This window comes from Miscanthus floridulus, chromosome 17 (genome assembly GCF_019320115.1).
Source record: "Miscanthus floridulus cultivar M001 chromosome 17, ASM1932011v1, whole genome shotgun sequence".
NCBI classification, from domain to species: Eukaryota; Viridiplantae; Streptophyta; class Magnoliopsida; order Poales; family Poaceae; genus Miscanthus; species Miscanthus floridulus.
Window position 1 is genome coordinate 71,299,126 of NC_089596.1, and position 15,467 is coordinate 71,314,592.

Here is a 15,467-nt window from a genome sequence, read left to right on the forward strand (position 1 = left end):
TCTTATTCGATTCTTTGAGTCGCGGCAGCACTGCCGGCGAGATTAAGTACCATGCGTTCGAGAACCGGCAGTCCCGGCGTATCTGGACGCCGGTGGTAATTTTTCGTAATTGATTAGTTAAAATGGTGCACAACCGTATTATGAAAGACGAAAAACTAATCATTGGCTTATCAAATTCTCTATTCGGCCGTGAAAAAAACTCAACAAAATACGGGCGCGACGCGTTTCGATTCTACCATCCAGGTAGCCCGGGCCGGCGGCAGGCGCAGCGGCCAGGTGGTGTGGCTGCTCGTGCGGTATATTTGGTCCAGCCGCGCCACGCAACAGGGCGCGGCACTGCCGCGCCAGGGTCGGTGGCGCGGCAAGGACCCGCCACGTCATCGGCCCCCCAGGCCGGCCCACGCCACGTCAGCCATGTGCCGCGCAACCATGCATGGCGCGGCACAGGCATTTGGCCGCGCCAGGGTAATAGGCGCGGCCAAAAGTGTTAGTTTAAAAAAAACTGACAGCGTTAGATTTAAAATTATATTCAAAAAAGGGTTAAAATTAAAAAAAAATCGAGAGCGCAAAGGTGTTTTGAGAGTAAAAAGAACAGATAGAAAGAAACTATTCGCTCTTTAATATTAAAGTAGAGATAGAGATTTCTTTCTCCTTATTCCTAGCAACCCCATGAATAATCTCGCAAGCTGCAACAAGGTTTTCCAAAATATATCTGTATTTCATAAAAGCAGTTTGATTTTGAGAAACCAACCTATGTCAAATCTTGATCAACATGTAATTCAGGTCTTTTGAAGGAAAATAATTCTTAAGCTACGGCTAGTAAGACTGATGGATCTGATTTTTTTCTCAAGTTTTTAGCATCAAATTCCGTTGGAATTAGGGTGCAATATAATAACAACATAACTCGATCCTAGAGAGATTTAAGTTTGGTGCTCAAACTCTCGCACTAGGGACACAAGATCATCCTTGACCACTTCGCAAAAACGCTGATAAAAAATGAAGGAAAAACCTGTTAGGGACACATGATCATCCTTGACTTGCGCTAGTAGATGATAAACAAATAGATAAACAAGGTCGAACTGATAAAAAATGAAGGAAAAACCTGTTAGGGACACAAGATCATCCTTGACCTGCGCTAGTAGATGATAAACAAATAGATAAACAAGGTCGTTCAGATTCTAACTATATCAACCTGTTAGCAGCCGCAACTAATCTAAAGGGCCGGGTCGCCGGACGTTAGGCACTAAGAAGCTAAGCGGCCATTACAACTAACCGGATGCTGCTGTCCGCAGCTACTGACTGACTTTTGGAACCATTTTTCTGCAGCAAGGTCCTTCAGATATGATGTTTGATTCTCACATACCGAGTTATCCTTCAGCACCGAGGGCATATCAATCCTCACATGCTTTCAGATGATCATCAAAGCAACCGAGTTACTCGTAGTAGCCTAATAAAGTAATAGGAAAAATGAGGACGGAATAAACACAACTGGCTAATATAATAGATGCTAAGCAAAAGCTAGGTGAGCGTAAAGAAAGAAGGATAAGAAGACTGACCCGGTCCTCCCTAGCTCCCACCATACAACGCACGTCGCAGTACCGCACCATGCAACCTCCACTCCCTTCCTTTTTTTTTCCACAACAAGAAAAATAAAATTCTTTGGCAATAAAGCGTGAAACTAAACCATGCAACACCATGTCAAATCTCGACAACAATAACGCGCATCCAGCCTGCTGCCATCCTATATAAAACCTGACGTTACCTACCTGTGTTCTCACTCTCTGTTCTTGTAGCAGCAGACACACCTTTTTCGAAGCCTACATACCCTGAAGAGAAGAGAGAGTCACTCCCTCCGTCATGGCCGAGTTAGCCCCCGGGTTCCGCTTCTACCCAACGGAGGAGGAGCTCATCTGCTTCTACCTCCGGAACAAGCTCAGCGGCACCCGCCGCGGCGACATCGAGCGCGTCATCCCCGTCGCCGACTGTCTGCGCCCTTGACCCATGGGAGCTCTCAGGCATGGCACAAGCGCAGTCCATCGATCGAGTGCATTTCTTTGGTTAGTTAGGTAGCTAATAACGATGGTTCGATTATTGCATCCATGCAGATGCGGCGCACCGTGGCGCGTACTCCGGCAACGAGGAGCCGTGGTTCTACTTCTGCCCGCGGCAGGAGCGCGAGGCGCGGGGCGGGCGCCCGAGCCGGACCACGCCGTCGGGCTACTGGAAGGCAGCGGGCACCCCGGGGTTGGTCTACGCCGCCGATGGCCGCCCCATCGGGACCAAGAAGACCTATGGTGTTCTACCGCGGCCGCGCACCGGCGGGGGCCAAGACCAAGTGGAAGCTAAACGAGTACAAGGCTTTCGAGTACGAGTACGAGGACGAGGACGATACAGCTCCGGCGGCCGCCGCCGAGCCATGCTCCCCAGGTAACTGATGATGGCTCCATCCAGCCGATAAGCTAGAGTCCCCAACACGCAACTTGCCTTAATGCCTGCTAGCTACTGGACTACTGTAGTCACACGAGTCGTGAGGGTACGCACAAGGGTGCGCGACTAGCGTCGTGCGATGCTGAAAGGTGCATGCATTGCTGTTTCTGTTTGTCTCTGCAGACGAGGAGCGAGTACAGCCTGTGCCGGCTCTACACCAAGTCCGGGTGCCCGCGGCAGTTCGACCGCCGGCCTAGCACTGTACCAGCCGCGGCGGGTGGCGGCGGCGGCGGCGGCGAGAACCCGGCGCCGTCGTCGGCTGCGTTGCCAAACGGTGACCAAACGGGACAGAAGAGGAAAAGGGCTGCGCCGAGCGACGACGACACATATTCGAGTTACGACGACGGCGACGACGTCCTCCACGCAGCAGCGGCTGCGGCTGGCACAGAGAGGGACCGGTGACGGTGAGGGGCTCATCGAGGACGACATGGCCGACTGGTCAGAGTTCTTGGACGACTGGATTTGATACTTTGGGTCGTCGCGCTACGAGTAAAAACATGCTCGAGCTCTTATTTTGCGATATTTCTGTTACAACAAGAAGATTTTTTTTTAAGAATTCTTTACCCCGATCGACTGCCAAAATATAGACTAGTCGTTGGGTATTAATTTTAGGAGATACTACCTTAAACTGTGGATCACCTGTTGTAATCTAAACTTACAAGAACATTTTTTGAACTCAAAATGTGGACTAGACTTCAGATAAGCTAGTCAACTCTTGGGCTTTTTGCTGAACTTTTCCTTTTGATGCAGCGAGAGACCAAAACGCCACTGTGTTTTGGCCATGCATATGCACACGAAGAATCTTTTCATTATTCCATGTGTCGTCCTTTTGTCTTCGATCGGGTCTTGAGGTCCCGTTTTGCAGTGATTTTGACGTCTTATTATGTTGTTAAAGGCGGACCAAACGTGCACAATATATGCTAACAGTAACAGGACTTCAATTCTCATATTGACTACCCGTTGAACTTTTGTGCAGAAGGAATGTACATATATATTTATTTCCCATCCATTTCATCTGGGCTGGGAAGCAGTCATGCTGACGAGCATCAACTGTTATGAATTCGTTGCCAGATTACTTCATTGCCATGTATTATCAGGATTCAGGACAAATGAATTCGGAGTTATATCTACTACTCTAGGACTGAAACATGAAAATGTTCAGGAACGATAACAATATTTTTTTCGATATCATTTCTTGAATCACATTATTTATTCTTTTCTCATAAACAATCTCAGTAACAATAAAGCGGAAAATTAGAGTGGAATCGAAACGATTCAAATACACTAACATATATAGAGATGGAACGGAAACTTTCAGGAAAACATACTGTTGTATCAACTAGTAACCAATAACTATAGTCGGAAAGGTTGAATTATAGAACCATAAAGTCTACTCCGTGCTCGTTCAACCAACTTTTTATCTCAAAGAATTGGCAATGGGAGCTGCCCATTATATTAAAAAAACACTTAGAGGGTCTCCGTACAAAGATGGACTATGGTACCACAACGATAAAAACTCGCCAACCCATGACAAAAGGTTAAAAAAAGAGCCCTCAGCTAGAGCGAAATGCTTACACCCATGAGAAACATACAACTAACTATGGGCTATTGATTGTACACAATATGAGTATATATAGTTGGATACCAAACTGTGGGAGAATTTGTGTTCCCTGGCTTCTCAGATATTGTTTACTACCATTGGCCAATATGACAGTGACAAATGGCAGACAAAGATGTGGTTGCACCATCCCTATGTGGAGTCGTCCTTACCTCTTGAAGTAATCGATGGCATCGTAGGATTTCTATGTTTCCGTCATTGTTCTCTCTTTCTCCCTCCAGCCTGTCCTTCACTCCTCATCCACAAAAATGGCGACAAAACACATCCACTGCCGTTTCCCTCCCCTCTCCTGATTCTGACAAATTATCGTTGTCTCTACTACCACTTCTCCTTCACTGCCCTAGCGCATCACTACTCAATCCTTGCCTCACCCCTTTGCCTTTTTGTAATTATCCAGAATGCATTTCTCTTGCTGAGCATGATCATCAAATGCATTGCATCATAAAAAACTCTTATTCACAAAAGCTAAATGTTAACTATTGCGCAAACTAGAATTTATATGCACCGACGTATGGTGCTCTAGAGGCGCCAGACGGTCTAGATCGAAGCTACAGTGCCGAGATAGTCTTAGTCAACTAGAGTTGTGCTCTGGCAGATGGTCCAATAGGAACATTGGGCGGACCATCGGGACACAATGACACCTAGCACATGCAAGTTGTGAGTTGTCTGAGTTTGCCATGCTTTGGCCCCACACGTCAGTAGCACTCACCCCCACCCCCCAAGAACCAGCACAACATCAAAACCCTGTCTCTTGCCATTCCCCATTTGAGTTGTCTCTCTACCAAGAAAGCAAGGAGGAGAAAGGAAGAAAAGGAAGGAGGAGGAGACCAAGAGGCCTCCCACAAGCTGCAGCAACATCCCTATGTGACCATCCATTTGCTAGGGTGGAGCAAGGAGTGCTCCCCTCTATAGCATTGGTGAAAAAGGAGAGAAGAGCAAGAGGAGCCCACCTCAACCCTCTATGGCCCCAAGTTTGGATCTTACCAAGCTTCAATAGGTTCTTAGCCAATTCAAGAAGCTAACCTTAAAATTCATCCTAAAATCCCCACAACCATGGTAGGTTAGCCGTGGATAGCCAAGAGCTTCAGCACTGTGCAAAAACCCACCAATCACCTCCCTAGATGTACCTTAGGACCCTAGAACATCCAACAACAAATCTTGCACGAAAGCCTCGGCTTGATCCATTCTTGATAAGCTTGAGATTTGACCTTGGTGTCTTCACCATGAACACCATACATTTCAGGCAACGCATGTGGACGACCTACCAGGACAAAATCCCCCACTAGAAACATAAAGGTTTCCTGTCTAGAACCCCCGAACAATCCGATGGAACACCAGGATGGTTAGTATGCTCCTAGCCGAGCAACAGAGGCTCATGAGTGTCCGCTCTAAGTGCAATGACACGATCCATGGGATCACCCAGATAGTCCTCAAGCTAAACACTTCACCAACTAGAATCTTGTGAGTCTCTGTTGTGATCACATGGAAAGTCCATGTCACGCCTCAAAATTTCCATTTCAGGATGTGAACGGTTCACTAAATAAAATAAATAATTTTAATAGTTATTTTATTATTTTTGGATAAATAAAAATGGCTCTATATTTTTTCTACATTAATTTTCCTAAGGGTGTTGCATTCATACGGAATACATAATTTATTTTAATGAAAAGTAAAATTTGGTTAAGTCTCAAATAGGATCTGTTATATTTTCCAAAAAAATGTGCAAAATTATGCTTCAAAAATTCATTTTATAATATTTCAAAACGGAGTACATTTTAGTTCTCAAATTTGGAGTCTAAATAATTTTAAAACCATCATTTAAAATATAGTTAAAATGAGATTTAAATTAGAGATTTAATGATTTCCAAAAATGTAGTTTTTATGGTTTTAATATGTGTGAGAAGGTTGCAAAGCTAAATTGTTTAAATCTAGTTCATTTGAATGTCAATTTGCAAAACTGTAAAAACCTTCAAAATCCTCCTTAAGCCAAATCCAACTTTCTTGCCAGGCCAAGCCCAGCTAATTCTTCTGGCCCCTTCTCCTTTTTTCCTAGGATATCGGCCTGTTAGCAGCCAGCCCATCTCGGCCCATAGCCGAGCACCTGCAACCATTTCCCGGTTCCCGCAAGTCTTCCGGTCGAGGGCTCCAACCGGTGCAGACCACCGACCACCCCTTCCCATGGCTCAAGTGGTTTGCAGTTTTGCACGTTTTGTGGCCTAGCAAACAAACATATGTTCTTCTCCCAGCACAGATTAGCAGATCACGACAGGAGTCATCCAGTCCATCTGGCTTTAGCATGTAAGCAGCTTAATTAGTCCACCGTATTGGAAAACAAATGTCCAAGGTATTTAGCAACACTCAGCTCTTCGCCTTTCCTTTATATTTTGTTTTCTTTTTTATTAATTATATTCTCCTTTGTATACATATTTCATAGCAACTTTTTTATCTATGATCTCGACAGGATATTCATTTGAACCTTTTTTTTCTTGTGGCGCTATGCCACTTAGATCCGTGAATTCTCAAAATCTAAATCTGGCTCACTAAACTTGTTAAATTATACATGTAGCACCCGATTTTAAGAACAAAACCAGATACACACCATATGTGAGCCCAGAAAGTCAAATCTCATATATAGCTACAAATAAGGGTAATATCAATAGACAATGCTTAAATACATAACGTATTAGTATAAAGAATGTAACCTCAGAGTATAGACAGCGGAAAGACAACTCCGATCTTCAGGCGAAGACTCCAATCCACAGGGACAACAAACTGGTTGATCATAAGCCTAATTCCTCCATACTCTAGCAATCTGGTACCCATCCGGAATTTTTATCCAAAGATTTAAAAAGTAAAGCAATCGTAAGTACATGTCGTACTCAACAAATATAACATGGGGTTCATGAGGCTCAAAAGGCTGACACTGATTTAACTGCGATTAGCTTTTAATGAGTCATGATTTTAGCAAGTGAGTAGCAACAAGTTTATCACAAGCCCATAAACACATGATCAGGTAAACATGAATAATGAATAGCATAAACAATTAACCATCAGTGGGCATGTTCATCATCCATATCATTAGTGTTCGTCATCTATTCCGTAAGGGTTCTAAGGCCGCTTGTGACCGTGAACACGGCTGATATACCAGTTTTACACTCTGCAGAGGTTGTACACTTTCATTGTGAGTCGTGATTTACCCTTTTGCCCGAGGTAGTTAATCTCTTGACCCACTTCCAAGGAAGGTCGGCAGGGTTCACTATGAAGCCTTTCAAAGGTTTGTCTAACAAGTTAGGGCCATTAGATTCACTTGGCAAATAGATGTAGGAACCCCCTATCGAATGGCACATTTCCATCATGGCTATACACATAAGAGTAGAGGCTGTCCTATACCCGATTCGGCAAGCTATTCTTACGCCAATAAAGTAACCTCTAACAAGCTAGAAAAGGTCCTTATACTGAGCTAAAGCCAGAGCCATGTAGCCCTCACAGCTGTACTGTAAGTCTCGAATGATCACTTACATATAAGTTCTTAGGGAGAGGAATCTAGAGCACCATAAAACAGCCCAATGCTCTAGCCCCCTTGTTCCATGTTGCTAAAAAGCATCTTTTAGTGTTTATTGCATATACCATTAGTCAAGTTATAAGATCATGGTCTTTAATTGAGCACTAGCATCATACTACCCAATGCAATACCCTATAGGTATCAAGGTACAAGTACAAAGTACTAGGAAATCCTTAGTGGTAGTCAAGATAGACACATGTAGTATGAATTAAGTGATTAAAGGTGAATAGGTAACAAGGATGGTCCCATGCTATACTTGCCTTAAACATCGATCCTTCGGTAAGCTTTAATCTTCAATGTTCGTCTTCTTCTTCTTGATCACCATGTTTACCTCACCAACTGGACGAAATCATAAAGCACCACACAAGCATCCATACAATCATACACGAAGCAAACAATAGATCTAAATTAGAATAGTACACCAATCATAAAATCAAGATGAAAAGTTTGTAAAACGAATCTACGTCTCGCTACGAACACATAGACGCGAAGAGCACACTAACCGAAGCTACGGTTGAAAAGATACAACTACCGAGAGATCTACTCATAAAACCCTTAGCTTCATGTGTTTTAATTATATAAAAACATATATAGGATATTGTCGGTGCAGAAAGTGACCAACTAGTGAATATTTGTAGTTTTGCTGTACATTGTGATCGGAGGTGGCCTAGCACTCAATGACACTGGATTTATACTGGTTCAGGCAACATGCCCTACGTCCAGTCGGGGTCGGTCGGTGACTTTATTTCTGAGCCTAGGTGCTCGAAGTTTGCAGTGGGGTTACAAACGAGAGGGAGAAAGATGGGGTGTACAAGAGGTCCGGTCGGCTCCGACCGGAAGGGCTGAGAGTGACATGAACTTCGCTACGAGCTAGGTGTTCGAGCGTGTGCTTGCGGTCAGAACTTGGTGGTTCTTCGGTTGTGAGGTGTCGATGTCGATCTCAGGAACTCTAGCCTCCTTCCATCCGTCCCCTTATTGGAGGGCGCGCATCCCCTTTTATAGATGAAGGGGATGGCTCTACAGGTGAGAGGGAGAGGGTATGGATGTCTTTAAGCCTTGCTACCCATGCTGATGAGGATTGGATAATGGTAGGCGCTCCCAACACTGTTGATGTCGCTGTAGAATGTCAGATGCGCACGGGAGGTCGTGCTATCTTCTTTAGGAAGGATGGATGCCAGTACCTGCAAATACTATTTTGATGCCTAGTGGCATGTGAGGAGTCACGCTATGTTCACCCGGTACGGCAAATCCTGGTGCCCATACCGCGATCGATGTCTAGAGACACGCGGGGGGCTTACCGTATGGGAGTTTTAGCGGCCCCTACAATACTGTAGGGGGAGATGTCGGTGCCTACAATACTATTTGTATCATGGTGGATGCAGAGTACTGTTTCGTGCAGGGTATGGTCCCTGGTACAGTGGTTTTGACTTGTGAGCCTTGCCTTGTCTTTCTCCGCACGTCTTCTAGTTCCTACCGAACGGGGCGCCCCTGGTCGGATGGCTCCAGTCGGCTCTGAGTGCGCCGGTCGAAGAAGAGCGGTGAGCAGGGTTCCCATGAGGCCCGGTCGCGGGGTTAGAGTTGGAAGTAGGGCTCGGGGTAGGCCTTCCGATCAGAGAGGTCGTCCGGAGGCGACTGAAGCCTGAATTGAGTGCTCCGGTCGGATAGGTGGGCCGAAGTAGCCGATGAGTGGGCGTTGCTCTTCTTGGGCCTGGCCTTCTAATCGGTTGCTGGGCCGTTCCTTTGCCCTATTGTTTTTAGACTCTTGGATCGAGCCTTGGTGCAAAAGCCGGTCCCTGAGGGACCTCGAGTTTATGAACCCAACAGGAGCCCCCGAGCCCCCGGGTGATTTGGGTAGAATCGTCCAGGGGATTTTTGTTATGTCATTGGGTGCGCGCGAGCGCACCCGCGGGTGTAGCCCCTGAGTCCCCAGGTGGTTCAGGCAGAACTGTTTGGGGGGTGTCGTTTCAGCGGGCGTGCGTGTTTTTAGTTTTGAGACGAATTTTTGTTTAACCACGGCGTTGTTGTGCAGCCGAGACATTTTTAGGCTCGGGGATTGGATCGAGACAGAACTTACTAATCCTGGTGTCAGTGCGTGCCGGGGGTTGGGCGAGGAAGTTTAGTTTGAGACAAACCCTAGCATCGATGCACGCCTGTGAACGGAGATAGCTTAGTTTGGATGCGATAGAGCTTACTGATCTTTGGCATCGATACGCATCGTGGGATCGGGTGAGGCGGAGTCGCAAGTAGACCCAAGCGTCGGTGCACGCCGTGGGATCGAGCGAGGTGGAGTCGCGAGTAGACCCAGGTGTTGGTGTGCGTCGTGGATCGAGAGATTTAGTTTTAGTTAGTTTCAGTTAGTGAAGCCATTACACGAGTTTGGAGTCGCGGTCCCAAGAGCCGTAGCCAGATGTCGCCGATCCTATCGATGCAAGTTCGGGGTCATGGTCCCAAGAGCCGTAGCCAGATGTCGCCTACCCTGTCGACATGAGTTTGGGGTCGTGGTCCCAAGATTTCTTTGGAGCGTAGTCGGAAGTGAAGCCGTTACGAAGACATTGTTAGTTTAGTTAAAGATCGGATGAGGCGGTGCTCGCGGATCCTGGCGTCGGTGCGCGCTATGGGACCGGGCGAGTCGTAGTCGTTGATCTGGTGAGTTCGAGGTCACCGTCCTTGGCATTTTTCTTGAGCCCCCGAGCCCTATCGGGCCTTCATGGGGGTCGATGTGAGTATTGTGCGTTACCCCATCCAGTTCCTCACAACCGGAGGGGCTAAGTTTCATCACCTGTCCTGATCGCTCGGGCTCGAAGACTAGCTCAGTGAGCTCGCTAATGGGTGTGATCGAGTGGAATCCGGGCCCGTCGTTCATGACGGGGTCGACATAGCCCTCTTGTGACATTCCACTACTCCTTTACCTGCAACCCGATAGATGCCTAGGTCATTCCGGAGACCGACCCGGGTGGCCTAACAGCCTACCCTTCGATGGAGATTCTATGGGCCTAGCGAGAGGTTCAGGATCGAACGAGAAGGTTGAGATGACCTGGTCTGCCAAACCAGGCTAGGGCCGCGCGGTGGTCATCTATGGTTTTCTCCACTGGCTCTATTTGGTTTCTCATGTCGAATGAGGCAAACCATCGCTTCATGACGCAACATGGAGCGTTGTGATGCATTTCGCTGCACGTGCGATGCTTAGTTCCTGAGCCCCCGGGCGGTTCATGCCCTAACCATTCGGGGGGTTCAGGCATATGAGATGAATGCACGTATGGATGTATGAATGATTTGTAAACAAATAGAGGGGGTTTTGGCAATGTTTACCTTGACGACTGGAGTGACGGGGCTCGGAGAGCTTCAGTCGGAAATGTCTGACCAGTACCCATGCTCATCGTTCGAGATAGAGTCAGCATGGCCTGCATGAGGCATCCCTTTGCTCCTTACCTGTCGCCTAGTGTCCCTCCTAGGTGATTCGATCGACACAGGGAGGTCCGGTGGTCTCTTCTGGCGAAGATTTCATTTCTGGTCCGTACACCCACGTGCGGTGGCGCTTCGGTTCCTATGCCCGTCGTGTGGTAGTGGTTGATCGTGTTGTAGTGGTGGGCCACGGCCAGGCCACGGCCCATCCGATCAGGAGCTGTTCCATCGAGCGGGGCGCGTCTCATCGGTAAAGGGCACGTCTCATCTACATTAAATGGAAAAGAGAGAAATTCTCGCTCTGCCGCTCTGCCTTCCCCGATCGGCGTGACCTTCCTTAACCACTGTTCCATTTCCTTTAAATAGGAGTAGGGAGAGGGGTTTTGTTTCGTTCTTTTGCCTGTTCTTCATCTGCCGCTGTCTTCTCTCTTCCTTTTTGCCATGAGCGTTCCTGAGAACCGTGAAGGTTTCTAGGAAAGAAGGGGAGAGAGCGAGGGAGAAGAGAGGAACTCACCGACCTTTTTTTGATCCAGAGCAAAATGTCGGACTGACGGACGTCCAACGTGAGGAAGTCGGTGCTGGAGGCTTTCGTCGCGAAGGGGTTTCTACCGCCACAGGAGGTGGCGCACTGGAGGGTCCCTAGAGGGGAAGAGTTCCTGCGACCTCATCCCGATGAGGTGGTTTCTTTCCTTACCTTCCACGAGCGCGGATTAGGATACCCCGCGCACTGGTTCCTGCGCGGGCTCCTCAACGAGTGGGGTCTAGAGCTATAGCATCTCAATCCGATGGGGGTGCTGCACATTGCTGGTTTCATCACCGTTTGCGAGGCTTTCCTCGGGATGGAGCCGCACGCGGATCTCTTCTGGCTTTTCTTCTCTGGGAGAGCTATGGCGGACTGGAGTTCGGTTGAGATCGCACCGGTCGGAGGCTTCGCCCTACAGAGGAAGCCTCATGCGGGAGGCTTGTATCCCGTGTATTCCCCATGTGCCTCCAACCGGGGATGGCATGGGGAGTGGTTCTACCTTAGGAATCCAGCGGGGGCGCCATTTCTAGCGTTTACCAGCGGGAGGCCAGTGAAGCAGAAGAGTTGGTCGTGGGGCTACGCCCATACGGAGAGGCACAAGGTGGAGGCCATCGAGGAGGAGCTCCGGAAGCTCGTAAGGGGTGGCCTCGATGGGGTGCGGGTGTTCCACACCCTTTACCGCCACTGGGTTGCACCGTTGGCGGATAGGGCACACCCGATGTGGACATACGGTGGCCGATCGGACCCAGACCGCGCTTCGCTGGAGGAGCTGCAGGACGACGAGATCTGGAGTCGCGTCGGCTGAGTGCTACAGCTAAGGCCCGGAGAGATGGTGGTGGGAAAACCCATACCGTTCAATGCCTCGATTGTGCCCACGCTGGTACGCTCCCTTATTTTGTTCGTGCTTTTTCTCTACCCCTTTTTTTTATTTTGGTTCATTCTTTCCGTAGTGACTTGGGAGGTATAAGTCCCGGCCGCACCATCCCAAGGGACCGGTAGGCCGGGCCCGGTAGGGCGCCCAGAAGGAGGCGGCAGACGCCTAGAAGAAGAAGAAAACCAAGGAGGTTCAGCAGAAAGAAGAGAAGAAGAAGGAGGTCGCCCGACGTGTGAGGACCGGGGAACGTGGGAGCGACGTCGAGTCGGAACTCGCGTCGGATGATCCTATGGATTTGGACGACATGGTATTCTCCGATGAGGAGGAGAGTCAGGAGGTCGTTGTGACCTCAGCGGTGCATCGCGACCCTACGGCGATGTCCGCTGGTGAGGAGCAGGAGGCCGTGCGGCGTGCGGAGGTTCCTACATCGAGGAAGCGTGCGGCGAGTGCAGACGCCATTGGCGAGTGAGAGGTGAAGCGGACACGGTCACCGCATATCTCGGCGGTGTCGCCGGTCCCATTGTCGCTTGTGGTGGACACGACTGGTGGAGCCGGGCGGTCCGAGGAGCGGACCAACACTTGTGCGGCGACGGTGCCGGTGCCAACACCGGACTTGCGGTCGGAGGAGGCCCCACCTGCCGTGGGTGCGGTCGAGCAGTCCGGGCGGGTTGAGGGGCAGACTGGCGCCCGGTCGACGCGTGTCTCACAGTTGGGGGATGCCCCACCCACTGCTCTAGTCAGGGAGCCCCGAGCCAAAGGTCATAGCGACCCATAGGCTAGGCAGGAGCCGGTTGGGACGACTCCAACCCCATCTGAAGTGAGGGGGCGTGGGTCACAGTCCGAGAGTGGTCCTCGTCCTATGGGCCCGTCGTCGTCAGAGCCTGCCTTCAGAGTAGTGCCGCTCGCCACCCGGTATGTTTCCTTTTGTTGCTTCTTCGACTTTTGGTGGTTGAGTCTTTTTTGGAGTGTGGCTTACCCATGATTTTTATCTGCGGCCGAGGGATGCCAGGGTTAAGCATCGCCCCGACCCCCATGCAAGAGGTTTGGGGGCCCACTCTGCAGCGTGTTGCGGTGAGCGAAGGGGGCAGCAGGGTGGCAGCGGCGAAGCCTTCCCTCTCGGGGGGTGGTGCCACCCGGGGTGGCTATTGATAACGTGACAGCGGCGGTGATCCCGGTGCCGATGGCAGAGGTGGCGTTGGAGGTAACTCTTGCAGCCCCTCCTCTGCCGGTCACAGTGGAGGAGACAAGGGGGGGCGAGCTCCCTACCTCGCCGAGTGGAGGGCTACATGACCTATCCTTGCCGTTGGAGCCGAAGGCGCTGGAGGGAAGCATGGCCGGGATGGAGTTGGGACACCCGGTGGCATCCCATGCGAGCGAGGTGGTGGAGATCCCGTCTGACAATGAGACGAATACCATGGCAGAACCGCCGTTGTCGCCGCGAGAGCTGGCGGTGGTCCGGTCGGAGGCTGGGCCATCCGGTGGTTCATCGAAGGGTGACCTGGAGTGGCCCTGCCCTGAGGACCCATCGAAGGCGCGGTTCGTCCTCTGGGATTCCCAGGAGCGTCAGCTCTAGGACATTTTTGGGGGGCAAGGGCATGCCACGGTGTCCGAACTCACCAAGCTGTCCACGAAGCTTGAGAACGCCCAGAAGCAGGCCCAGTTTGCTCGGTAGCTGGTTGAGATCGACCTATAGCTCACCGCGGAGGTTAGTTTCTGGTACTTCTCCTTGCCCTTTGAATCTTTCGTCGGTTGTTTTTAGCATGCCTATTTTTCATAGGAAATAAGGAAGGTGTCTTCCCGTAAGTCTTACTTCCTCTGGGCGGAACACGCCCGGATAGCCGAGCTTGAGCGTCAGGTGGAGTCTGCTTGCCACGAGTCCTAGGTCCGGGCGGCCGAGGCGGCCGCGGCATGGGCAGAGGGGCAACATGTGGCGGAGCGGGCGACTACTGCCGAGCAAGGGCTCGAGGCGGCAAGGGTCCACTAGGTGGAGACTGAGGCGGGGCTACGGACTATAACAACCCAAAAATCCACACACCAAAAATCCCAACTACAAAATTTTTTCTTTAAACCCCTTGAGTGATGATGTGGCATGTAGGAAAACCCCTAGCCTTGCACTAACTAAACCTACATGACTTGCACAAGTATCTCACCTCATCACCTTGAATTTATTTTACCACATAGCATACATCAAGTTGCATTATATTCAACATGGTGATTTGGATTTTATTGGATTATGTATTGATTAATAAAAGCCACCAAATATTTAATTCTACAATAAATAATTATACTAACATGGAACCAATATCCCAAACATATACCATGACCAACACTTTTCACCATGGAACATTATACCATGGGTGCAACATGCTACTTGATTTATATACACATGTGTGAAGCATAAAACAAAAATGGAAAAAGGAAAAGAAAAACAGAAAAGGAGAAAAGGGAGGAGCTAGCCTCGCAGCCCAAGCAACCGAGTCGGCCCAGCCTGCCTTCTACCACCAGCGGGCCCAGCTCGCCCTCCTGGCTTCGCTGGCCCGCGCACACAACCCACATGCCTTCCTTCCCTTGCCAGGCCAATCAGCGGAGTAGGTCTAGCTCGCCCCCCAGACCCCGCGTGCTCCAGCTGCTGGCCTAGCTCACCCTCCCAGCCTCGCTGGCCTGCTAGCGCTTGTGGCCTCACACGAGTGGCCTAGCAAGCCCGACGGCATCACTTCCTCCCCGCGCTGGCTGACGGGTGGGACACCCTTGTCATCCCCCTCCTTGGTCCCCTCCTTTGCATCCAGAAAACAGAGCACAGATGCCGTGGGAGAAAGATCCGATGCCGCCTCGGCCCTTCTCCACCATCCGTGCCTCACAACCGACTGCGAGGCCCTGTTGGATGGGTGCCACGCAGGCACCGGCTACCCGACAGGGTCACGTACGGTGCGTGACCGCTGCCACGCGCGCCTGCCATGGCCATGGCCAAGCCGTGACCTTGTCACCTCCCTGTCCCCCGCCT

At 49.9% G+C, this 15,467-nt stretch overlaps 1 pseudogene; it reads left to right on the forward strand.

Annotated features, from left to right (window-relative positions):
* The first annotated feature begins 1,802 nt into the window (after positions 1–1,802).
* Positions 1,803–3,209, forward strand: LOC136518806 (NAC domain-containing protein 90-like; annotated as a pseudogene).
* The last annotated feature ends 12,258 nt before the right edge of the window (positions 3,210–15,467 follow it).